This window comes from Acartia tonsa, chromosome 8, assembly GCF_053477335.1.
Source record: "Acartia tonsa isolate MP-2025a chromosome 8, ASM5347733v1, whole genome shotgun sequence".
Taxonomy (NCBI): Eukaryota; Metazoa; Arthropoda; class Copepoda; order Calanoida; family Acartiidae; genus Acartia; species Acartia tonsa.
The window spans coordinates 25,771,453-25,799,301 of NC_137267.1; the positions used below are offsets into that span (position 1 = coordinate 25,771,453).

The 27,849-nt window shown below is 30.0% G+C and overlaps 1 protein-coding gene across 6 annotated transcripts in view; it reads left to right on the forward strand.

Annotated features, from left to right (window-relative positions):
- The first annotated feature begins 2,737 nt into the window (after nt 1–2,737).
- LOC145326381 (uncharacterized) overlaps nt 2,738–27,849 on the forward strand; it is a 65,257-nt gene continuing 40,145 nt past the window's right edge. For 5 of the 6 annotated variants that reach the window (XM_080169705.1, XM_080169706.1, XM_080169710.1 and 2 more), the window contains exon 1: nt 2,741–2,905. The gene's annotated coding sequence lies outside the window, so the exon portion shown is untranslated. Of the gene's footprint in view, nt 2,906–27,849 lie in introns of all 6 variants that reach the window. The other variant, XM_080169708.1, reaches the window with a different exon arrangement.

Sequence of the window (27,849 nt, forward strand, 5' to 3'; positions counted from 1 at the left end):
GACGGAAATTTTTACATATTTAAGAACTTATCTCTTTCTTCAACTAAATCCAAATGAAATTAAAGAAGTAAATGAATAAACTTTATGTATCAGCTCCTCATTTATTTATATAATGTATTCTATAAAATGAAATATTTCATGGTATCATTTTTTAAAGACTTGAAATGATTTACACATAAAATAAAAAATCAATAATCAACCGCTGTGATTGATAAATTGTATATAGAATAATATAATATGTATAATAAACAGAACAAATAAGAGCCCCCACCACTCTTACTCTGATATCCTAATAGAAATTATAGCAAAATCGATTTTGAAGACACATGATAAAACCAATAAATATTATATAATCCTCATTGAATAAATAATAAGTATGTGTATGTGTGTTTAATTGATATAATGGGGAAATAAAATACATATTTTTTTAAAGGAAACAAGGACAATTATGTCCAAATATAACGACGTTATTAAATAACCTATAAAAAAGCTTTTATACATCTTAGATATGGATTTAGATAATTATAAGAAAATTTTCAATAAAAATTACTTATATTTACAAGTTGTTCAGATCACATATAACGGCTAGAGAGTAATGGCACTCTGTTAATACGGAAAATAGACATTTAATACTAAATTTTTAGGGAAAATATTGTCAATAAATCACTAAAAACAGTTTGTTTTCACATCATTTGTTTTTTTAGATTAAAAAATCAATCAACAAACAAGGATAGGATAATATGGTCATTTAATCTTACGTTAAATGAAATAAAGCCATATTGATCAAAAGGTTTACTTTTTAACCTATACTAGCGGCTTCGCCCCTAGCCTATAGGTGCTTTGCCCCAAGAGGTAATAAAAAAAGGGGGGATTTTTTGGGTGTTGGGTGGGTTGTGGGTGTCCCACCCTCAAGAAAATAGCCTAAAACCACCACAGGACCAATAGGTATATTCCCTGAAGATTAGAATCCAGTCGGTTCAGTGGTTGCCGAGTTATTAAGGGACGGACAGACAGACGGACAGACGGACGGACGGACAGACAGACATTATTCTACTTTGTAGTATAGATAGCATATTCTACTGATTCAATGTTGTGCTGCATTTATGATATCCTAGTAGCTTCGCCCTTATTTTTTACATTAGAGGGAGTTTGGATTTTCCCTAATAAGCAATATTTTTTGTATTCAAGAATATCCCTTTCAGTAAGGCTTTTCTGAGTAGCTCTCTGTAAGTCTTAGAGCTGTTTTAATTTTTACTCCTCCCTAATACTCTCATAAACTAGCCCTTAATGTTAATTTGGACATGTTAGAATTTTTCAAACTTGGCATGGTGATTAAGATATATAAGTTTTCCGGAATTTTAAAGTTAGGGGGAGATTTGAAATCTGCATCAAATTTTAAGGATTTTTTATAAAATTAGTTTTTTGTATAATTCTTTATCTAAAAGCGGAAATACATTTTAAGTTAATTAATTTTGACCAATAGGATAGGTGGATTTTAAACTACCTCCGCTCTAATTGGTTGAATGATGTACGACATCCATTCAGAGCGCAGATTTTTTAAATCCACCAATCACAGATGCCAAAATTATTTAACTTAAATTGAATTTCTGCTTTTAGATAGAGAATTATACAAAAAACGAATTTTATAAAAAATCCATAAAATTTGATGCAGATTTCAAATCGCCCCCTAACTTTAAAATTCCGGAAAACTTATATATCTTAATGGTGATTTCTATAGAATATAGGTATGATGTTGATTTTTAACCTTTTTGACAACAATCTTTTTATGTGTTATAATTATCTCATTCATCTAAGTTTTTAATGCTGATTTCTACAAGGTACAATGGTATAAGCGAAGCATCTTTGTAATCAAGTTCTATGTAACATGTATTAATGTTCGTAGATGATCAAATGATTAATGTGACGTTATAAAATGAGGGAGATGAGAGGAGAGGAGAAGAGGGAAAGAAAACCCCTAACAACGTCACATGGATTATTTTTGACACAATTTTAATACAATTTGGGCTTTGTCAAAGATCAATCTGAAACTGAATTGTACTTTGAAGCTTTTTTGCTTACCTCTTTCGCTTGATTTGTTGCATTTTACCAAAAACATACCAATAGAAGCTGCGCTTCCGAAAATGGTATACCATACATCCGGACGGACGAACGAACGTAAATGTGGTTGAGAGAGGAGCGGGGTGAGGGGAGGGGAAGGAGCAGTAGCGTGTGGGAGCATAGGAGAATGTTCATACAAAACTAAACAATATATGTGAAGCAACAAGGACTTGTATGTTCAAATGAGATCAGCGATAACAAGCAACCAATATTTTTAAGAAACACTAAATTTAAGAATTTTTAATATCTGAGGATATTGAAATAAAAATTTATAAGACTAAAACCAGTTGTGTAAGCCATAGTAAAAACTTTTGTATAGTATAGACGATAAACGGTTCTTATCCAGCGGATATTAATCGGTTTCTTAGCCATACTGGATTTTTTATGGCCATGGACTTGTGTCAAAGGGGCATTCAAAGACCCCCCCTCAAAAAAAATCTTCTGACTTTTTTTTCAATTTGAAAAAATAGCTTCAGGGTGATGCTCTAACCCTGCATTTATATCATTTTTTCTGTCAAGTTCTAAAAATTAGTATTTTAGCTAGATCGTACGACACACACATGTGAGAATATCGCGAGTGTGTGAGTGTGTATGTGTGTATATGTGGTACTCACCCCTCATCAGTGTGTGTCTTATCGTGTGCATAGCTTAGTCAAACTTTCTCCAACATCACACTTTTTCAGTGCATTTTAAATCATATAGAAAAATATCTTTAAAAATATATTACAAAGTGTTATAACATAAAAATGATCAGATAATGTTAAAAACTCACTAATTAATCCAAAAGGTAAGAATTTTGTTATTTTTTTATGAACATCCTTTTTCTGTAAGTGACTGATTTTGAAATAGTGACTCGCACTTTTTAGTGAAGTATGTTATGAAATTATCAATTTAAAATCATGCTCTAATTTGTAAAGAAATCTATTGGTGACATTGAATTTATTGAATAAAAGGGAAATGAAAAATACTTTTCATTTTTAGTGTATTTTACTTTTAAACTAATAAATAACCCTTTAAAAAAAATGGTTTACTTTTTTTCTTTGTAGTACTTGAATTTATGAGCTATTTCGAGGTCAAGTCATGTCTCAATGTGGTTTTACAGAAAATTGAATCGACAAATAAATCTTTCAAAGATATTGATTCTATATAATATTTTCTTTCTGTAAGATAAGACTTAAATGGTATTAATTAAAATAAAATTTAAAATCAACGGGAGTTAGGTTGCCGCGTATCCTCGGTTGTTGAAAAAAGGCCTGTTTTGCTTTAGATGCAAAAAGTAAGCTCTCCTGCGGCTGTCGATTTTTATAATAATGGTAGCAGCAGCTGGATAAGTACAAAGCTGCAAAGTCAATGCGACTGCGGTTTGTTAACAGCTAACTAAGGTCTTTGAATAGAATAATTCTAACCTGGTTTGACTCTTGCTTTTAAGAAAAAGGCCGAATATATTCGATTTATTTCGCCACAGGAATGTACCAATTTGAAAAAGAAAAAAGGGGACGAAAAATATTGTATAATAGGATAATCTTTTTACATAAAGTATTAACTAGATTAATCATTTTACTTAATTTGTCACATTTTACACATGTCCAGGACAATGGCTTGCTCCAGTTTTAATAATGCATCTGATTAACTATTTCTGTCTATTACCAATCATAAATATCTTGATAAATTTATCCTAAGTAGTCAATTAAAATGATGTAGAAGCTGGTTTAGGGAATGTAATACTTGCCTCAAAGTAATGTATACCTAGTGGATGTTAGGGCTACGGGGATAGGTTTCTTGAGGCAAAAAAGATTAAAGATTATCTAACCCCTATTGTTTTCTCCTCAGTTCCACCAACATTTTCATGTTATTCAATATAAGAATTTTGACATTAGTATTAGATTTTTTATTTATGAATTAGGTTAGGTTAGGTTATATTGGGTTACTTGGTAGCCCTGTTGGGTTAGGAATCTTACGTATAGGCCCCGCTGGGCTATGGTCTGTCCTAGTGTTTAGGCATAGGAAATAAACTACCAACTTACCCATATTCATTTTTGAATTTTTGATAATTTTTTATTTACACACCATACTAACAATACTGGGATGAAATTTACTCCACGTAGATTGTCCTCCTCCTCCCTGGTATGAATTAGGTCAAACTTACTTGAATTAGTTTTGCACAGTGTGCTTCAAAACAAAGATAAGTTTGAGGCAAAATTGGTTGTAGATTAGTTGACTGATGAATTTCCTCAATTTTTCCTGTATTATAGTATTCATTTTATTCTTTTCTATTCTTAAAAACAATGGTTTTCTTTTATCGTACAGCATTTTGTACCTTTTTTTTGATGAGAATTGTTCAAGTGGACAATTTGGGATAAAAGTAAGTCATTTAAAAGTTGAAATACTTTGTTAAGCAAAAAAGCTCCTGCTAAAATATTTTAATGGATTTTTAAGCTCAGAAAACTTTAAAATTCTCACCTTAAACTTTCTTTGTTACCCAGCACATAGTGTTTGATAATTGTAGCGTGAATAAACCGGGTATCTGTGCATAAAATTGAATCATTAAACACACATACTACAAATTCGGTTTACAGGTTTTTTTTTGGGGAGAGGAGGTGGAAAGGAGAATAATTTCTCTGTGCCTTTTCTCTTTTGTAGGTAAACTTTGGCAAAAGAGCGTTGGACCTACATTTGACTGGTAAACTTATACTAAAATTTGAATAAACATTCAGAAAAAGGTTATTAATATCAAACTTTTGTAATATAACTGTTGCTTCGATCTTAGACTCTAGGAAAAGGCGGAAGAGTTCAGAAGATAAGCCTAAAACCATAGCAAGATATTTATAAAGCTTCCCTAAAAAGTACAACCCATATGGACCAGTCATTTCCAAGATCTTCAGCTGCAGACAAAAGAAAGACTTACTACTTTATATTATAGGACACTAAGCATCCTTGTTAATTTTCTAAAATAGTGTCAGTCAAAATTTAAATGTAAAGGCTTGCAAATAATTCAATCATGCTTATAATTACATTAACCCATTTTTAATAGCGTTGCCACTCTATATTTAGGATGCATGTTGATCTAGACCTAAATACTTTAGCAGAACTTAAAATCTTACATCTTTTTCACAAGCGGAACTTTTCTATTATGAAGATCTTTCCATTCGTTTATATATTATTTTTTTTAAAGATTCTTAGGACAACAAGGTACAATATTATTAGGGAGACATCTCTATAATCAAGTATATATAATATATATGTTCATAAATTTTATAAGTTGATATTATGCTTATTAACAACGGACACAATACAGTGTTGATGTTAATTTGTCCTTCCGTCGTATTTTAGAGCTTCGCTTTCATGTGACGTTTTCATCCCTGTTATTTATTAACTGACAAAAGTAATTATTTTAATATCTTCACATTATAGTCTTACAAAATGTGAAATAAAATAATGACAACACATTTTCCAACTTTCTAGTAGTATCAAATTACCTAAATTACTCCTTTTAGAGAAATTTTAGCCCTAAATGCAAATAGATAACCCTTTTAAAATTAAGAGGTAGAAGGGATCTGCAGGGTTTGCAAAAAACGATAAATATATAAAACTCCAAAATTTACCCTTCAATTATTGGTTAAAAGTTATGACATTGTTACTTTATGCATATGTAATCCGGGTAGTGAGATTCAATTTGCCCCTCTCCCCACGTTTTTAAGCAAAGGAATGACAAATCTAGTCAGTATTATTTCCAGTCCAATGTCCCCTTCCTCCCTTAGAGGTAGACAGTAGGTAATACATGTAAACAATGCCATGTAAATTGACCTTAACCCTTTTACATTAATTTCCTGAGACCCAAAGTCATTGAAGAGGGGATATTGGGCTGTTGTTAAACTGGTCCCCAAAGTTTTAGAATAACGTTTTCTTATTCGTTGGTTTAACAACTTTGGGGGCTTTTAATGATTTTTGATAAGTTGGTTCATTAAGTTGAGTGTCAAAACGTTTAAACCACTAATTGTAAATTACAGAATTATACTAGATTATAGATTATTTCTGTAGCATAGCTACTCTTTACTACAGTATATCATTGTCCGTTCATCCGTCAGGAAACGTTTCCTTGGGGAGAGGTAGAAAATGTTCTATCCTCCTAAAACAAACCTGACCTGAACTTATCTTAAATTACCTTTAAGAGTAGGAACCAATCGGTCTAAAAGTTAGCGAGCTCTTTTAATACAAACAGACATACATACACACACATATCCTACCTCAAATTTATTGGTTCTATTTTTGTACTATTCAAAACTCATTAAGTATCACTGTTTTAACTAAGTAATCTAAATAATAAAAAAATGTGAAAATACCTATTTATAGTATGACCTTCATTTTTTTTTACAAAAAATATAATTATAATTATACACAACACACAATTAGTTTTTTTTTCATAAGGTGTGAATTCACTACCGCATGTTGATATTAATGTTTCATATTTGCAATACAATAATAAATAAATAAAACAGGGTATTTTATTAGGAGATCTAATTAAAGGTTTGATAATAATTTCTATTAATTAAATATGCTATTCTAATTATTTGAAAATGTGATACTTGTGCGCGCGGTAGAGAAGATACAACTTTTTATATAATACTGATTTCGCAAGAATAAAAATTAATGATAATTACTGAGACTAATATTTTTGTCCAAGTGTTGTTTATACAATATAGCAAATCTTTAATGGGGCTGCTACTCTATAATTAAAGCTTTTTTTTCTTTGCTACCTTTCATCAGAATTATAAAATTTCATTAGATAAGCGATAAAGTGCTCTTGAGTTATTTTATTGACTCCCCAACTGGAAAATGGTATAAAAATTTAATAAAATTGCAAATTTCATAATTTATTTTAGAATATCAATTTGGCATTTTTTTGTATCAATGACAATTATGTCCACAATTTAAATATGAATATAAAAGGAAAACTCAAATTCTATAAAATGAGAAATCTTGACATAAAAGTATCAGGATCTCTGTGTGTCTGTCTGTACTTAAGAATCTCGCTAACCCCTGAACCGAAACGTATCTTCTCATAGGTCCTGAGAAGGGTTTTAGCTATTTTGGAGGAAAGTATCACCAACCCCCCTCGAAGAGAAAAAAATCCTCCTTATAGTTTTTCTATTATAGTTTTAAGATACAGTGTAGTAGGTGCATACGTCCAATCTGACATATCTTAAGATTAAGGTGTAGCTTCGTTACAAAAATCTAAAGATTACGCAAATTTTATCTTGATGTGTTCTTTATTTTGTTACTGTCAAATTTGGAAATAAACCAAAAAAACGTGCAGGCCGATTTCTGTGGTAAAATAATAGCTTTTATGCAATACATGACAGTCAGTCAGTGGTCAGTTCTTATTTCAAGGTCTGTATGCATTTTAGAATACACTTTTTAGGCATTGACACTAAAAAGTTTTTAGTTGTCATCTTAACAAAATTGTCATCGTTTAAAATCGATAAATACCCAAGAAATAACAAATATATAAAATCAATGCGTTATAACAAATTAACTGAATTTTAAAAATACAATAGATAAATTATAAAAATAGGGTAGGGTGTCATGTTTTTGGAAGGGAAGTGTTCCAGCCCCCATGAAAATAGCTTAAAACCATCACATAATCAGTAGGTATTTTCGCTAAGAAACACTACCTCACCATTTCAGCTGTTATCGAGATCTTAATTTTCAGACAGACAGACAGGATAACATCCTAATATTTTGTATTAAAGATATTCGTAAGGATGAAGGGGGTTTTGGAGAAGATGAAGAAAGTCCCTCAATGACGTCCTAAAAATAAGGGATGAGGAGAGGAGGAGTGGGAAAGAAAACCCCTAAAGAAAAGATGGATAATCCCTAGTTTTTCTGACGTAACATTTTGAGGGACTTTTTTCATCTTCGCTTTGGATTGTAATCTTGATTGCTGTAATTGGGGTATTACATTAATGTATCCTCCATTGTCTTATCTATTAATATCCCTGTAGATCCGTGTGTATAATACTTATTGAATATGTATCCTTCATTGTCTTATCCCTTAATATCCCTGTAGATCCGTGTGTATAATATTTATTGAATATGTATCCTTCATTGTCTTATCCCTTAATATCCCTGTAGATCCGTGTGTATAATAATACTTATTGAATATATGACTCACTTTACATATTTACTTACTCACTAAATCCGGGAGGAAACAAGTATAATCGTTTATGTTGAGGATTTTTAGCGATTTTAAGACATTTAATCGATCATGTAATGTTTGTGTATATTTTCAAAGTTCATAATATTTTTTAAAAAATCCTTTTAACCTACTTATTATTTAAATTTCCTGGCAGGGTGGAGACAATGCCCTTGTAAATAATCGTCTTATCTCCAATTTTTACAAAAAAATTATCTTACAATAAGTTTCAAAAGGGGGGGGGGTTACCTTTTAGTCTCCCAAATTTAAGAAACCCTGAGTTAGGTTAGTTAAGTTTTTGTAAAAATACCAAAATATTTACAAAAATTCTAATTATAGAAATAGGCCAGTAATTCTTATTTGAAAAGTGTTTATTACCTTAAATAGTTACAGTTTAATTTATTCTATCAATATTGTGGAAACATTGGTTATAAACCTTCACAATTTGATGCAAATTCAAGGTTTTCCCAGTAAATCATATTTTTTTTCATATTCTCAACAAGTTTAATGATAGAATTCCCTTGAATAGCTTTGTGGACCAATTATAATCCCTCCCTTGTTTTATATTTAAACAAGGATGATGAATTCGACAATATATAAATCTTACCTTAATAAGAATTGTTGCTTAAATTCATTTTAAAAGTCATTTTAATATAAAAATTGTTTTTATTTAATTGGTACAAAATGGCTAAACATGCAATAGTTTGGCATGCAGAATTTGATTATAAAGTAGCTACGTTTTTTTTATAAACAAAACATGTGAAAATGTGAAAAGTCTTTGAAATAACGTACCTAGTCCAACTAATATAATATTTGAATTTAGAAAACGTTTTTTCCTGTCTTAAAATTTGATTAATAGAGGTAGGACGGGATACGGTTGCTCCGAAATAAATTTAAGGGATGTTGAAACTTAACATGCACTGATTTATGATTTATAAAAATCAACTATTCACAGTCAACAATGTATACACAAAAAAAAACAAATTCAACTTCGACATTTTAGCTTTAACATTAATATTTTATCAGTTTTTTGGCAGGCTTGTGGATATTTTTAACATAGGGCATAAAAATGTACACCTCAAGCATATGTAAACTTTTTATAATGTATTGTCCCACTGCACTGTTTTAAATAGATCCCCTGGTTTGTTAATAACTTAATGTGTGAGGTAAGGATTTGACAAATGGATTTATTATAACTTGGATCTTACACCAGATTATCATGCACTCTAATAAAGTGAAACTTGAAGCTGGCTAAGATGAAGATCTCTCCGTCCACCCTCTTTACCCCATTACCTCCCCTCCTACTGGATGAACAAACTGACCAATAAGTAATGTCCATGTTGGCAACCTTAATTGCCGACAATTTTATCCTGTCATAATATCCACATATGTTCTATATCCATTATTGGATAAATGCAGCTCGTTGATTTTTTAAAACTCTAATATGTATCATCTAACCTAGGACATAGAGAATCAGAGGAAACAATGATTTATCAGCCATTGTCCTATGACTGTTTCCCTTGTTGATGTTGTTGTGTACTTTCACTAGCTTTTTCACTTTCCAATGTTTCTCGAGCATGAAGATACAGCTGGGTGTGATATCACTTTCTCATTGAACCACTTCGAAGCATTCATACATCCTATCATATGAAATAATAAGGTTTTTGTCTGAAGCTTAGGATTTCAATAACTATTGAACTAATTGAGTTCTCTTCTTTAGGGAAACTTCATACAGATCATAGGATGATTTTAGGCAAGGCAATTTTATTAGTATGTTAAAGCCCTGGATTGGTTTTAGACTATTTTTTATAATGAGTCTACTTTGTTTCTTAGAATGTTAAGATTTTACATTTTATCCCAAAAAAGATTTAATAATATTATCATATACTTTTTTATCTTGCGGCAAATAAACTCTTTTAGGCGGAAATTGAAGTACAATTTAAAGTTTGCATGAAATTTCTTTCATCTCGTTCAATTTGTCAGGTTTTAATTTTACATTTTAGATCTTCTCACTGTGTTTAAAGATAAATTCGCAATTGTAATAATGTTTCCAGATTAATATCCGCATCGTATTACAGACAATTTTTTACGAACATCATAATATAAATCGTTTTACCTTGGTCTTCGGTCCCTCGGAGATAACAAATTGGTTTTAATTCTATATTTATTTTTTTAATTTTATATAAATGATAATTCTATAGGTCCACCCGTTTTTGAGATTTTTGGTTGCAAGCATACATTATATCTCATGTTACCAAAGACCTATTATGCATCTGTTACACTTTTATTGAAAAATTTTCAACAAAGACAAAAATGACCTCAAAATTTTGAATGATTATTTTATTTTGTTTGTGTGTGACCTTTTTCTTAACTCATAAATTAAATCTGTAAAGTAATAAAATTTTCAGGGTCCGTATTCTTTTAGAAAATAAGGAATTTGCTTCAAAATAAGTTCTCTAGGGGCATCCTAGAGATAAGGGGATTAATTTCATGCCCTTATTAGGAGCGTAATCAATGGGGTATGGCACCCCATTTGATGATAATAAACAAATTAACCCTTATGTGGACTTAAAATGGTTGGTTGAAACGTTTAGACACTTTTAATTGGTACAGACAAATCATAAATCAACTGGACCCCTAAAGTTCTTAAGCCATAAAATGACAAACTTTCTTAAAATAATTGGGGGCGGGCATAATTTACAGTCCAATGTCCCATCCCTCCCTTAATTTCTAGTGTTAAGAATATTAATAGTTACCAAATTAGAAAAAAAATCTTCAAATATCAGTATGAAGCTTCCCTGCAATAAAGATCCCAATTGAACCAGTGCAGTTATCGAGATAAGAGGTTAGACAGACTTACACACAAACATCCTACCTTTTTTGATACTACATTTTTTTGTGAATTGTTCCCCAGGTCATTAATTGTTCTGTTATGATTTTATTACAAATGATTCTCAGTGTGAATCTGTGTGTGTCATTTTGTCATGGAAATTACTCAATTTGATAGAAGTATGGCTACTTTCAGGGCTAAGCAGCCGCGCATCACCCACTTACAAGCTTCAGACAAATTTTACAATAAGTTTAACGTAAAATAAGTTGCAAGTCTTAGCATGGCCTAAATATGACAATTCCTGTTTTCAAAAATGTTTCTGTTGGACAGGAGAACAGACGGATATTTCTAATTAAAGAATAGATCTGCTACTAAAAATATCATTATTGGTATGGTTGTATAGACTTATTTCTATCGTTTTACGAAACTGAAGCAGTGAGCATTTAATAAAAGCTTTTAATTGAATCTAATTGAAAACTTCAACATTACTACTTTCTATATTATGATTATGTTATTATTAGAACCCTTTAGTTACAATTACTAATCTATATACAATTAAATAGCTAGACTGATAAAATAAAATCAAGAAAGAATTCTAAACCATATGTGAAAAGTGTTCTTTCAAATTTACTAATAAAAGAAGAGTTTAATTTTTATCGTCCATCTGCTCAATAACATCTTTAGAAGGGTTCTGAGCTGAATATAAGCTATATTAAATAAAATTAATTTAATCTTTATATAAAATTTTGTTTTCTATTAAAGAATCTAGGTGCTTTTTTATAACGATGTAAACATAGCATTAAACCAGCCTAGTGTCTCTTTTATGTAGCTTTCCTGAAAGACAATACAATACTAATAAAATATATGATCGATCATATCGCTCTAGATTTTAGTGAAATCTCAAGCTCAAGTTATCATCTTTTTTCTATTTTTAAAAAAATTTATACCCGCTCCCCCCCCCCCCCGGACAAATTTCAAAAATATTTCTAAGAGGATAATACATTAAAGCATTAAAAACGGAAGGACGGGCATCATTCTACTGTGTATTTAAAATAAAATGAAATAAGTAAGCTGTTGTTTTTCTTTTAAGAAAACTGAAAAGAAGGAAGAAGGAGAAATTAGATTAATGATTAACCAACATTTGTCATCATATGGAGCTGGTGGCCTTACAAAACATCAAAATTTAATAGAATGTATTTCCATATAGTTTTCTCTTAAAATTATATTTATATATTATTAAGGTTTTTATATTTGGCCCTTCAACGGAAGATCTATAATTAATGGTTTACTCAAAAGGCAAAATTAAAAAAAAATACAATAAAAATCGAAAAGTAAACAATTCCTTACTTGATGAATTCAGTTTTGTAGCATTAAATAAACACTTCAATAATGAAAGAAACAAAAGAGGTAAAAACCTTGCTGCTGATTGTAAAACTAAGTTTTATTAATTATAGAAAATAAAATACCATTAGAGAATTTTTTAAGTAGCGAAGCACAAATTTTCTTTTAATTTTAAGAATAGTTGAACAGACGGACATATAGTTTAAGTTACCCAATTATGGGACTGTTAAATAGAAAATATTAAACTCTATCTTATATAGCAGCGGAGGGTATCAGGTTTCTCCAATAAAATTAAAACTATCTTTTCGAACCGTTGCATAATGATATTTTTTTAAGTCCAAGGATTTTTCTCAAAATAATAAGATTCTTCAATTGAAATCATGCTAATTAAATCTCAATTCTCTATGCTGACAGACATTGGTCGTCTGCGTCATATATAAGATTTTTTACTAAAAATACTCTTCATTAGTTTCCTAACTTAAGAAGAAAAAAATATGTTATTGAAATACCTAAATTAACATTTTTTTAAAAAGCAAAAATTGTTTATAAAACGCAGAGGCTTTTTATTTATTTCAGACCCAGGAGTATCATCTAAAAGTTTCTAATTTTAACGACCAATATTGTAAAATATCAGATTGTAGGCTGTTTGCTTTTTATGTTAGAACATTTTCTATTGGAGTGAATGTGGAGTAACAAATGAAAACTGAATTTTATTATCAAATTACAGATTTTGTCTGTCCATTAGTCTATATTAATTACAAATGGAACAAAGTGGTCCAAGGGGGGGGTAAAGTGGGGATTGCCCCCCCCCCATTTAAAATTTACCCCTACTTTGGGGGTGCCGGTGGCACCCCCAACCATATAAAAGGGGGTATTTACCCCCCCAAACAATTTTGGGGGGAAATACCCCCCCCCACCCAAATAAAAAATCCCTAACAAAAATTTTTTTTCTGCGCTTCGTGCGCATTTTTAATAATAATTATTTAATAAAATTTAAATTACCCCCCCCCCCAAGCAAATTTTACCCCCGGGTTAAAAATTTTGGGGGGGGGGTAAAAAAATTTGCGGCGAGCTTCGTGCGCCATTTTACCCCCCTAAAAACGAATTACCCCCCCCCCCCAAAAAAAAAAAAGGTAGGACGCCAATGAAATGGAAAGTAAGGTATTAAGAAAGCCAACAATTTTGTTCACAAAATATTTCATATAAATGTTCATCTTTCTAAAAAAATTATCCGTCCATCTGTTTTTCATGAAGAAATTGATATTTTAATTGGGTAAATGTAATTTACCTGTAATTTTACATAAGCTATTCATTTTAAATAATCTTCTTACAAAAAACATATTTGCTCCATAATTTGATTTTATGTTACATTACATAATCATTTTTTAGAGGATTGTTTGCCAAAATACCATTTAATTTTACGATACCGTTTTCTACAAGCATTGAGCTTTCTCATCTTTACTATACAGGGATGGATTCTTAAAAAAAGGGATTGCTAAATCGATTATGGTAAACAGATCACCAAAATTGTTTTGTAAAAAAAAACTCCAAAATCATATAAAAAAATCTACAAAAATTATATAAAATCTTATGTTAATAACGCTTCTATGAATTTAGAACACTTTGCTTTAAATTTATAGCAAAATTTGTACAAAATAAAGTTTTGTGATCTGGTTACCATAGCCAATTAAGCGATGCTTAATTTTTTAAGAACCCACCTCGGCTTGTTGCAAACAAGAGTGAAAGCACTTTAATGCACACTTACTGAAGGAAAAGTATTCTTTGAAATAGAAAGTTATGTCCATAGATAGCGGACCAGTAACAAATTTACATTTTACAGGAAAAGATTTATTAGGGGGACAATATGTTGACGAAGAACATCCCTCAAAAAATCAGCCTGTTAGGTCATAAAAACGAGGGACTATCCATCTCTTTTTTAGGTTTTTTTTCCAACTCCTCCTCTCCTCATCCCTCATTTTATGACGTTATTGAGTGACTTTCTTCGTCTCGACAAAATAGAAGAAATAATCTTTTTATATAAAGTAGAAAGATTTTTGTCTGTAACTTAGGATTTCGATAACCACAGAACAGATTGAATTCTGTGTTTCAGGGAAGCTTCACATAGGTGACAGGGGAGTTTTAGGCTATTTTAGTTCCTAGATGCTAGGAACACAACAGCTAGTAGTTAATCGTAAGTAGTAATTAGTTTCAAATTCTGTCAATAATGTTTTTTCTTATTTTACTAATCAGTACTTTACTTTTCTTTTTCACCTAAAAGATCAAATAAAACCCAACGAAATATCTCGGGCTAGCCTAACAGTTTCAAAATAATTAGGATAAATATAGCACTATTTTTGGATATTTTTGTCTATGATTCCTTTACTAAAAACTTATCTCTGTTTCTTTGCAAACTATGAAAGCTAGACATTTTATGCTTGGAAAAGTAGGTCCATGAAAGGAATGGATGATAATTCTATGGAATAGATCTCGTAGGATTGAAGGGCACCGTTGCAAGCCAAAAATGCATATAAAGCTTCCCTAAAGCAGGCATTAAGAGGCACAATATAGTATATAAATATCCATTAGTATATTAATATCCATTATTAAATATTATTGATTTTTATATTTTATAATTTTACTTTTGAACAGCATCGTATTTAATTAATTAAAAATGACAAATCCTGATAAATGAGAAGTCCACTAATTAGATACAGACCTTTTTTTTATTTGTGACGTATTCTTTATTATTTAATTACGAGGTATCTACATATTCATTATTCACCCCTCCTTTTTGTTGCAAGTAGAGTTTTGAAAGATAAGAATGAACACTATTTCATGCAGTCTAATCTAATTAATTTAATGATTTCCCACAAAGTGTCTTTCGAGCATTGAAAGTCCCCTCTATCTTTTTTAATGAATAAAAGGGAAAGGTAGTATTTTTCTATGCCTAACCCCCGCGTAGCCAACTCCTGCGGTTTTCTTCCCAGTACCTTATATAACCAAACTTAACATTGCCTAAACAAATAAGAAAACTAAAGTATAACTATTCCACCCCCTTGTTTTTAGTTTACTTGTTTGAAATGAGTGGTGGGGGGGGGGGGCTCAATAAAAAATGCAATTAATTTTGCACGACAATATATGACGTGCTCCCCACGCACACAAATTGTCAAAACTATAAACGTTGTTATCTACTGATGCGATGTAATGTACGTTACATGTATGGAAAAATATCAACATTGGCGATTTGATTTTGCTTTTACAAAGGCCAAGGCATGGTTTAAGGCTATGGAAGCAGCCGTTAGTACAAATAAAATGTCCGCTAGCTAAATCACAAGTGACTGACCTCAAAATTTCAAACAGAATGTTTGGCTAACCACTGCACTGGATCAATTAGGTTCTTCGCTTTAAATTATTTTAAAATATTTTTTTAGGATATATTTTACTATATTATAATCACTTTTCTATATTTATATTGATAGCAGTTTTTAAATTTTTATTTACAAATGTATTTAGAAATTAGGCAAAAATACGTTTTAATGGCAAAAATTGATATGTACTAGATAAAACTAGTCTAAAAATTACCCTTCCTTGAGATTATAATAAAAATAAGTGTCTACATTTCAGACGTCAACTGAAGGTCATTTTTTATTAGTAGTGAATCTACTATAAAGTTAACTTCGTCTGTTCATTTTTCGGTTAGACTGTCATTTAACTGTCATTTAACTGACTTTTAATAGGATACTTTTCATTGATGTGGGGAAAATGTAATTGTCTACTGTTTTAAACGGGTCATGAAATTCTGGGGTCTCCCGGAAATACGAATCTAATCATTATTTCACTCTTGTTGTCCATCTTTTTTATTTGAGTTTTGATAATTTGTTATGTATATTGTATAGTTTTGCTGCTTGTGGATGCATTTATCCTTTTTTTTATGGATATACATGAAATATTTAACGTGCGAAATAAGTATTTATTGCTCTATTTTTGTAAATTTTATTGACGTTTTTACGAAATAGCTAAAAGGTTTTAAACTTTTACATATAATTAGAACATCTAAATTATTGGTTTTAGTTATGTGCTGGTAGTTAAAATTTTAAAGTTTTTGACAGTCAAAATTTAAGCAAAAGCTTTTAAAACATCATATATCAGATAACAAAAAAATGAGGGAGATGATAGGAGAAGTGGGAAAGAAAACCCCTAAAAAAGATCAGAAAAGGTTTCAATAATAGTATTTTTTTTAAAAATTAAATATGTAAAGATCTAACCCTAAATGCCAACCCTTAAACCATTACTTATTCTATACACTAATCAATAAAAGATTAAAATTATTGATCACAGAAAATTTTTTCGCTAAATTGTAGACAATTTTTAAATTCGATCCTTTTGCTAGAAGGCATCAGACTGTTGGACAAAGGACAACAAATAGGATATGTCACCTAGGATGTGCATTCAATTCCAAATATAAATCACATTATCAAAATTGCTAACTATTACAGCATTGAAAATATTCATTTTGCTTCTCTTACCATTAAACCACTCCCTCTAATACATTTACTATTGTTACTTTTTGCGAATATAAAAGCAATTTTTTTACACTCCACCAAATATGTAGTTATAAACCTCCTCTGAACATATAAGAAGCTTCATTGTCAAGGAGAACTGTATAAGATCAACGGTTAGCGAGTCTCTTCGCAACAGACACACACATTCATTCTGTTACTTTTATGTAATTACTAAAATTTTACCAGAATAAGAAAAATAGAAATCTTTTCCCCTAACAATTTATTAATATAATGACATCAATATAATATGAAATTACAATATTAAAAAACTAAACTACTATTTTATGGATAATTTAACTTTAAACACCCTTTTTACCATACTATTACATAAAGCACTTGAGGGTTGAAATAATTTCTTTTCAACCCTCACAATTAACCTTTCCCCCAAGGGCCAACCCTCCCTCTACTTTTCATGTTTAAACGGCGTTTTAAGTATGTTTTTAAGTATAATACAACAAGTATAAAAACATACATAAAAGGGAAGGCAAACCAATTATGATATGAATATTTTATAAAACGAAAATCTCTCGTAAAAATGCTTAAACTACATCATAATTTATATTATTACTTTTAATATAAATTTATGAGATGCTTTGAATATTACAATGTTGGCTTGGTGTTTTAGGAATTACCCATTTCAATCAGACTGATCGGGTACTATGGTGACTTTATTGTGTCAAAAATGTTATAAGGTTGAATAAAGTTTTGTTACGGACAAATGGACGGACGGACAAACCCATGTTAAAAAGTAGCTACACTACTTAGATTGATCTAATTTCTCTTTTTTACTACGGGTGATTATTCAAGAGAAAAATTTAACCGGGGAAAAAAAATTTCTATCATTTTTATGATACACCATACATTTTATATTTTGCTCACTTCATAAAGTTTTTTTTTTATCGTGGCTCTAAAAACCGTTTTTTTTTCCGCCGGATACAAACCATTTATGAGAAATATAACCATTAACAAAAAAGAGCACAAAACTGTGATAATAATTATGTATTGCATCGTACTATAGACAGCTTTCCGAGGATATTAAAATGAAAAGTTATAAGATTAAAACCAATCCCCTAAAGTGCCGAATGCCTGGGTTAACAAAACTGGTATTAATTTTATGATTTTTATTTTTATATTCGTGGTAAATTGCCTTTAATACGATGCTATATATGATTTTTAAGTATGGCTGAGAACCGGTTCCAATCCACCGGATATTTATCGGTTTCGAATCGATAGTGGAAAAGTTTTTTTCTAAACTTTTAAAGATTTTCAGATACTTTATAATCTAATCTATTTTATTGCAAGTAATCCTTAAAATAAAGTAACATGATGTCTGTTTGTCTTGGTGTTTGTACCGAAGGATCTCGCTAACCGCTGAACCGATCGGTTTCTCTAGAACAGGGTAGCTTATCATAGGTCCTTGGAAGGATTATAACTATTTTCGGGGAGGGTACATTTAAAGTGCCACTAGAGGCCTCTAGGAACGTAGCCGCTAGAATATTAAGAAACTATCAAGTAGGGTTTGTCCTTGCTTCAATTTTAGTAATCCCCACAAGAAAAACTGAATCTCTTGCGACATCCAAAAAAAAAGACGGAAACTTCCCAGAAATAAAAGAATATGTAAAGCAACAATATAGTTAATAACGATTTGTTGATAGGGCCTATGTCCAAACTGAACATATAAATTGAACATGCTAATAACATAACCTTTTTATTTTGGATATTAGCATAACATCAATAGGTCCATTCTTAAAACTTTTATATCGCATGCAATCATAAAAGTAAAGAAGCAGTTACATGTGTTGTTTTATGTCAGTTGACCTTTCCCTGTGCGCTGAAATGTGTGACAATAGTGTCTTGATTGTATGTGTTGATTGTGTATGAATGAGTTACTACTTTTCACAACCACAATGTCACTACACTCCATAAAAAGTTCTCAGAAGAAAATCCTTCAATTTTCTTGCTAAAAAATGAAAAAAATATTACCCTAATTTCACTTTTTGTCTGTTGAACTACCAAAACATTTAAACTAAAATAACTATATTATACTTATATTGGTAATACAAATTTCACGTGTATTTTTGTTTTAACTTTAACAAATGCAGGGACAAGGGAAGGCTATTCTGGCAAACAATGCTTTAGAGCTGATTTCTTAGATTTCCAGTTTAAACTTGATGATGAGATAAAGCAACTTTAAGCAGAATTTGATAAAAAACTTAAGCATTATTTTAATACTTTTTGCTCTGTTTACTAAAAGCCATGCTTAAAGGATTGTCAGAGTTAGTCTGCACATTCAGTTTAAAGAATTTTGAGCAAACTTAAGCTTTTTTTTACAACTTTTAGGTATTTTATCTAAACCATAAACTACTCGTAAATTATATGTTAAATAGTGAATAAATTTATTAAAAATTCTAAAGAGTGGATAGCTGTAATACTTTTAAAAATATTTAAGATTGTTTAAATATTTATCTCATTTACAAATTTAAATTCAAAAAAGGTTTTTACGACACCTACCAATAAAATTCTGAACTACATAGCTATGTATTTTCACAATCATACATTTTATGATATTTGTTGTAGTTTAATTTTGACTTTCTTGGCAACTTCTTGTATCTAATGGCTAAACACGTTGGAGGAAAGTGGCGAGTTAGGGAAGTAAAATAAAAAAGCTTCCCTGAAATCATGATTTATTAAGTACTGCAATAATTAAACCTAAAAACTACTAAACTTCTCTAAATATTACAACTTACAAACTTTTTTAATCATTTAAAATATGGGTAATTTCCCCCAAAGTGCCTTGTAGAGCACAGAGCCCCACCATTTCCCTACCATTAATGTAAAGCAAATTAAAAACGATAAAAGGGGCACTAGTCCTTTTGTTATAGCAAAGGTAACCAAAAAAAAATTTAAAATTTAAAGGAGGGGAACAGTGCTTGATAGGCAACTTTGTGGTAAAGCCCCAATATATGCTTTTTTATGCTTATTAAGTTGATCTTCAAATAGAATTTAGTATTTTATATTTTAGGGTTATTTTTTTTCAAAGAGAAGCTTTTCTATAATTAGGATTGGTCAGTCCATAGGCATGTTAGAGTTGTCCTATCATTTTAAAACTTTGCAGGTGATTCCTGTAGTAGGTATGATTTAGCAAGCGTAGCAACTCCATAATCGTTACCAGAATGTCCATATGACCATTTTAAACATGGACAAATTTGTATGTGATTCCTGTGACAACAAAGTACATTATTATAAGCGAAGCAACTCTATAATCATGTCCCAGAAATGTGAGTATGTCATTGTCCATAAACATTATCCTTTATTAAGCAGTTTTTACTTACAATTTTGCTTCGACTCTTATACATTTATTTTCTGATTATTCAGTTCTGACATTCTACAAGTGTTAATGTCCATTTGTCCTACTGTTTCAGAGCTTTGTTCTCATAGATGGTGTCATCCTTGTTTAATAAGTAATGAACAATTAATTTAATTTTCAGCTTTATGCATAAGTTAGATTATTTTCTAATTATTTTCAATTTTTCTGTAAAGATCCAATTCGTTAGGGTTGAATTTGTCCAATTTCTTTTTTTATAGATTTATATAGTGAGATATTTTTAGTTATTGAATCATTTTGAAACTTTTGCTTTAACCTGCCTTGAGGGGTTAATCAAGGTGTTAATCAAAGTGCTTTTGATTAAAAATTTGTTGAAATATTTTGTTTTTGTTTGTAAACAGTTACAAATATCATGAATAAGAAAAAAATGTAAAGATTTTAAGTTCAGGAAGTATTATAAAATATTTTTTAAATCTCCCTAATTCTAAATTGTTTAGTATAAGAAGCCTTTGTTTTGATTCTAAAAACAGACGGTTAATGAGGTGAGGTTTGGTGATAGCTTATGATTTATACTTTCTGAATTGAACAATACTACAAAATACAAGTATGTTGCACCTTCTCTTTTGCTCTGTACCCTATAAGGTTTTCAGAGTAGGTTTCGTGATTTTCCTAGAATTGTTGCCCAGAAAGACTATCCTTTGTCCTTGAACAAATGAGGCTTGTCAACTTGAAATACCCAAATGACAAATATTCATATCAAACAGCAAGATAATTAAATAGCAGCAATTACTTTTTCAAACGTTAGTCAACTTTAACTAACTATTAGATTGATAAAGAATCTACACAAAGCTTTGATCATTTCAAAATCAAATCCTGAAAGACTTGTATTTTACAATAAAGGTACTAAGAAAGAGAGGTAATGTCTGATTGAGCCAATAAATAAATCGCATCGGAGCATACATGAAATCTCATTGGTTGAATTAAACTGAAGTTTTCTAGTTTTTTCATTAGAGTTAATTAGAGCTGTTCTTTCAACTTTTACTTGAATCAAGTCCATCACATGAAGTACTGCCTTCATATTGTTGTTTCACATCTATGTTTTATCTGTGCATTAATAATAAATATGCTTCATCTATTGCAATCGTTGTAAAATAATAAAAATCCCTTTATGAATTTAAGTTAATAAAATCATATTTTTTTCTTGAGTTTCTATTAAAACAAAAAAATAATATCTCTTACTTCAAATGTACATGATTTATATTCTTCAATTTGTAATTCCAATATATTATAAACATTTAAAATACATAAATTCATAGTTTGTTTCATGTTTACCTCTAAATAAATTATATAAAAATAAAATAACAACAAATAGCAATACAACAGTACGTTCGTTACGTTTTCAACAGGACCTAGCATTGTACTGTGTATACACTGTACACGATAGCCTGATATCTAGTTGCCGAAAGTGTACGCAGTTTCCTGGGTGTTTCCTCATCCTAGCTCAATATTTACTACTAGCTACAAATCTTCAAACTTCCCTTAAAAAAATCAAAATTTGAATGTATAAACGATTTATACATTATAAATTTGAATTTTTTAAATTTTGATTTTTTTTTTGAAGTTTGAAGCTTTTTTAGCTAGTAGTAAATATTGAGCTAGGATGAGGAAACACTCAGGAAACTGCGTACACATTCGGCAACTAGATATCAGGCTATCCTGTACACATATGGGTAAGAAGAAAGGGCATATTTTTTTCATTTTGTTCATATAAAGAGTCAGCTGTAAATAGTCGCATTTCTTAAGATAAAGCTTTTTTCACGTAAATTATATCGTGTTAAAATTTATTTTCTAGTATAGTGTAAAGCATATTACAAATCCTTTAATAAGTAAGCTATGAATTGTTGAATTCCTTAATATAAAGTTAGCTTTCTAGAAATTATATACTTGAAAAATTTAAAAGTTTTTTGTCAGCTGGAGGAGTTCCTTTGTCAGATTTACGAAAAAGGGGTTCACAATATACTTCTTCTCTCCTAATTCTATTTATTTTACATTCTGAGTTGAGCCTTAAAGAATTAGCTGATTAAAAAGTCAGTTTGTTTATGAAAACACACCAACCAACATCACCCTAAAGAAATTCAAGGACATAAAATAAAGTCAACTGTACTATTGGCGTCCATACAATGTAGCCATTAAAATGCTTTAAAGAATCTGCAAAAAATCAAATAAACAGATATTGTTCAGTATTAATATTTTTTCTTCAAAATCACTCATTTTCTAAAATAAAAATCGAAGTAAAAATTTCATTTTCGTAATATTAGGTTGCATTTTAAAAGAAAATGAAGGGTAAATTGACCAATTTTATGTCTGTTTGTCTGTCTGGCTGTCTGTTTGTCTGTCTGGCTGTCTGTTTGTTTGTCTATCAGTTGATTGTTGATGAGTGTGTGGGAAGACCAGATTCTAAAGTATGGTTTTGTTGCAATACATGTTTATCAATACAGGGAGGAAGGGGACATTGGTTTTTATTACACTAGTCCCGAAAGTTTTATACAAATGTTTTCGTATTCATTGGCTTAACAACTTTGGTGACTATTATTGATTTTGATTGGTTGGTTCATCAAGTTGAGTGTCCAAACGTTATATCAAATTATAGGCCATTGTCCTATCCCTTTAAATCCCTTTTATTAATATCTTTTATTTATTAGCGGAGTTCAGCTACACTTTAAATAAAGTATGTTAAATTATTAGTAAAAATCACAATCTATAATAAAAAAAATCTTAGCGTTATGGACGAACGACGGACACAGATGATTTATGATATAAATTTTCTCTGTAAGGAAGCTGTAATTTGATTTTATAGAATAAATAAAAATGAAGGATATATGGAATCATAGATGAATGAAGGGTATTTTTTTTTATAAATCTTTTCATTATAATTTAGCCTATTAAAGGATGTAAAGGGATAAGACAATGGCCGATGAATTTATGCGATGCACATCTCCTATGACGATAAGCAAATTTACTCCTTCTGTAGAATAAAATTAACACTCAACTTAATGAACGAATACAAATTCACTGTAGTTCCCAAAGTTTTTAAGCCAACGAATAAGAAGACGTTATTATAAATTTATGTTATTAGAACACCCTTTTTTTACATTTATCTTACTCGGCTTTTAAAAATCAAGGTAAAGAAAAGTAAAGTTTATTCATGCTTAAAATAGGAAATAAACAAAACAAAAAGTTGCGGAAACAAAACAATAAATGCAAAAATATTACAATTCCAAGACTTTTTCTTTATTTCTTTAAATGCATCAAGATTTATATTTTTTATTTCAAGGTCAATGCCGCGTACATTTTTGTACATCTTCAATTTTTATTTTGTGTGTGTGTGTATTTGCTTATTTTTTTTTATCAAGATGGGTATTTGGTGCAAGGTCTTTTTTAGGACGTTTAAGAAATAATGTAATTTAATAACTGAATTTTCCCTAATTATTATTCATTTTTGTCTTCATTAGCTTTTAATATCTTAGACTATTCGAGAAAACAATAAAGTGAAGATGATTTATAAGAATTCTAACATTTCAACTTTTCAAGAAAGCCTCATATGTGCATTAAATTTTATCAGGCTCTTTCCCTCTCTCTTTCTTATAAGAAAAAATCAAAGCCACTGATAGATTTGATTTTTATGGCTTTAAGTATTTTATCCTTGGGGGGTCTCTACATAGCAATGGACACGAGAAATTCCTAACTACTTCAGATATACCTAATCTTGAGTGCTTATTTGGGGTTGAACCAATATTTTTTGTTAAAATATACAAAAGCGAATCCCTTAGAATTGGTCTAAATAACAACTATTATACAAAATGGACTATTTCAAATGAATAAATGCATGATCATTAAAATTTAATTGATCGAAAACCCCAAAAATTATACAAAATTACCACTTCTGTAGATATGTTTGAACATTACTAGTTTTTCTACTAAATTAAGATTTATTAAAAAGTCCCCAAAATGTTAAGCAAATGAACTATAGAACGTGTTTATAAAACTTTGGGTACAGTAAAAATAGCATAAATTAGGGAACTGTAAATCACACTGGTATAAAAACTGTAATTTCTCAACACTAGCTCAATATGCACTTTGTGAATAGACATAATAAAGGAAACCAGAGCTATGAAATTCTATGGTATGCAATAATTTCTACCGTAATCTATAATACAAAGTAGAACGATGTCTGTCCGTCTGTCTGTCCGTCTGTCCGTCTGTCCGTCTGAAGCTTAAGATCTCAGTAACCACTGAACCGATCGGATTCTACTCTTCAGGGTATATACCTATTGGTCCTGCGGTGGTTTTAAGCTATTTTCTTGGGGGGTGGGACACCCCCAACCCCCCCAAAAATGAAAATTTACCCCCCCCAAAAAAATACTCCTGGTGCTGCTGGTGCAGCTGGTGGTGCTGGTGCTGGTGGTGCTGGTGCAGAAAATTATTTTTTTTTTGGGGCAAAGCCCCTAGAGGCTAGGGGCGAAGCCGCTAGTATTAGCAATATAATAACAAGAAACATAACTATATTTGGTTATATTTTTAAAATATAGTTTTTGCCAAAACGACCTTTATTCATATGATATTAGTTAATTTAATTATACAATTAGTTGTTTAGTTCTTGGAATTCAGACTTTTTTTATTTTACAGTTTTTCGTGGATTTTGTGCAGAATTGATAACACACCGTGAATAAATAGTGAAATGAAACTTGACATTGAAGACCAAAGTTTCCTGTATATATTTTATTTTATGCATGATGTAATATTATACTGCATATCATCTCAAAGAAAAGAGGCAAAGACAATATAAATTTAAATGTAAAGTTTTATCTTTAAAACGTAATAGACAGAAACCATAAACATGCATGTTATGAACACTGCACTGGCAAGAAGTAATACTTTTTTAATGCTTTCTCGTCATTTGTTGGGCCATACCATATATTTGTTAATATATCTTACGTTGGTTATGAAGCACTATGCTGATATGACGTTTTGCAGAAGTGATGGTCCACCAAAAGACTTTTCGGAAACTGGGCTAACAAAGTTCTTAACCCCAAGCTTCCTGCAGAATTTCGTAATTTTCTTACAACATAACAATCAACGCATCTTGGGGTTTAAGGTATGCAGTGATAGATTAATGCAATTAAATATTTTCCCAATTCTTATGTGCTAAATTATTAGGACGTACATATTTATATAAAATTATACTGGTACCCAAAGTTTTATAATCATGCTCTCTGATTTGTTGACCCTAACCTTTGGGTACCTTCATCAAATTATGATTGGTCGTTACTTACTAGGAGAGCCCAAGCATTCAACCAATAAATTTAATCTACAGAAGGCTAATTTAGTTGATACTATTTAGGGGTGAAAATAATTGTATTGTTGATTGTCTTATCCCTTAAGATCCCTGACAATTAGAATTTTCCAATGTATAATGGGTGGAAATAGAAATCAATTGATGTTTTTAACAGGAAGTGTTCAGTTTAATTAAGTGTAGCCTCTCATACTTAGAATTTTAAATAAACTTTTAAATTATTGTCATATTAAGGATCTTCTTTTCAATAACCTCCTTTGTAGATTCAAAATTCCAATGAAAGTTCTAAAAAAGTTTTTCTCTCCAGTTAGCTTATGAATGTACCTTTTTCCAACCTATAACTAACTTAACAGAACATATGATTTTTAACTCCTAAACAGTATTAAATGAAGCCTACTCAAAACTTCTTAAAACTAATTTCTTTGTAATGATAAAATGTTTATTTTTATCAACCTCTTATAGATAGCTCAAATCAACTATTGGTTAATGAATCACTCTAATTCAAATTAATTTCATTAATATTGTCATATTATTGTTGCTAAGTAGTAAGTTGACCTTACTTTAGCAATAAAAATTGTTGGCAAAAAATTTGTTAGTTAATTTGGTTACACATGACTTAATAAAAACTATTTTATAATATATCATTATTATGTTATTATATAATTTCTCTATACGCTATTTAAATGTGGTGATATTATTATTATACAATAAAAAAAACATCCATTAACTTTTTGACTTTTTATAGAAAAATTTCAAAAGAAAAAAAAATTCTTCAGTTTTGTTGAGAACTTTTACTATATAGTAAAACTAGTTACTTAATCCTTATCCTCTAGGGGAAAGTGGATAGGTCAGAAAAAATCCCCCAAAACATTTATAAAGCTTCCTTGAAAAGAATAACCAATTAAGACCAGCTTTTTTGAGATCTTAAGCTTCAGACAAAAAAACTGTAATAATTTGTATTATGAAGTTATTTTGTCCTTTAGGTTCTTTAACTGAAATTTTCTCTGGTTTAAAAGCAATTCTATTACATAAATTAGACAGGCTTTTTTTCTCCATTTTAGGGAAGTAGGGAAGTTTTACATATCTCCCAAAACAATTGTAGAATATCAAATTTCTCGGGAAATATCTATTTGTAATATGATATATAAAGCTTTTTTTTAAAGGGAATAGAAAAATCTACGTGGTTTTAAAAAACTGGGCTGAAATCTACACACAGGAAAAAATGCTATTGGAGTATCCTTCTATCTTTTATCTACATATTTAGCCACAAATACGCCTATAAATAAAATCCTACCCTTGACATTTTAACCGACAAGAAAAAATTTCGAAATAGGGTGGAAAAAAAGACACATTTTAAAGTCCTTTAAATCTGTCATTGTCATGCATTTAGTTTTCTTTTATGGCAAATTATTTGCAGTTTAAATTACACTTTAAAATAGACTTTATTTTAACAAACTTAAATGTTTCTTAAGATTGCTTCAAAAATAATTTATTTATTTTTTAAAAATATTTTTATGCATACTTATGCATAAATAGTAGATTTTATTTTTAGTTAATTGCTTTTAGAGTTTTTAAAATAGGTCAATAAACAAGGAAATTACCCTAGTTATATATCAAATAGCTTCGCCCCAAGTCTCTTTTTGGGCCATATATCTTTAGGGATATATTTGAAACATCCTAACTAATATGAATTAGAATATGATTATCTATATATAATATTTTCCCCGGAGCCGGCTCCGAAAAAACTGAAAAACATAATGTTAAAAAAGTAATGTAATTTATTAGGTAAAGTTTACTTATAATACATTATAAATTTCAATTTTCGGAGCCGACTGGTTCTCGGAGCCGGCTCCGAGAAATATATTGTAAGCTTAATTTATGTGTGGTTGGTTGCTAATAAGTCCTATTAAATAAATATATTTAAAAGTGAAATTTATGTATTAGCTAAATTTTTATATGTTTATCCAATGTATCTAATAAAAATTAAGCAAAAGATATTCTATTCTATTCTAATTTCTATTCAATATTAGAGTACTTTTAATTTTTTTTCCTGAGATAAATAACTGGCATATTATATTATTATTATGAATGTTTTTTTTGGTTATTTTTATTACTATGTATTTTTTA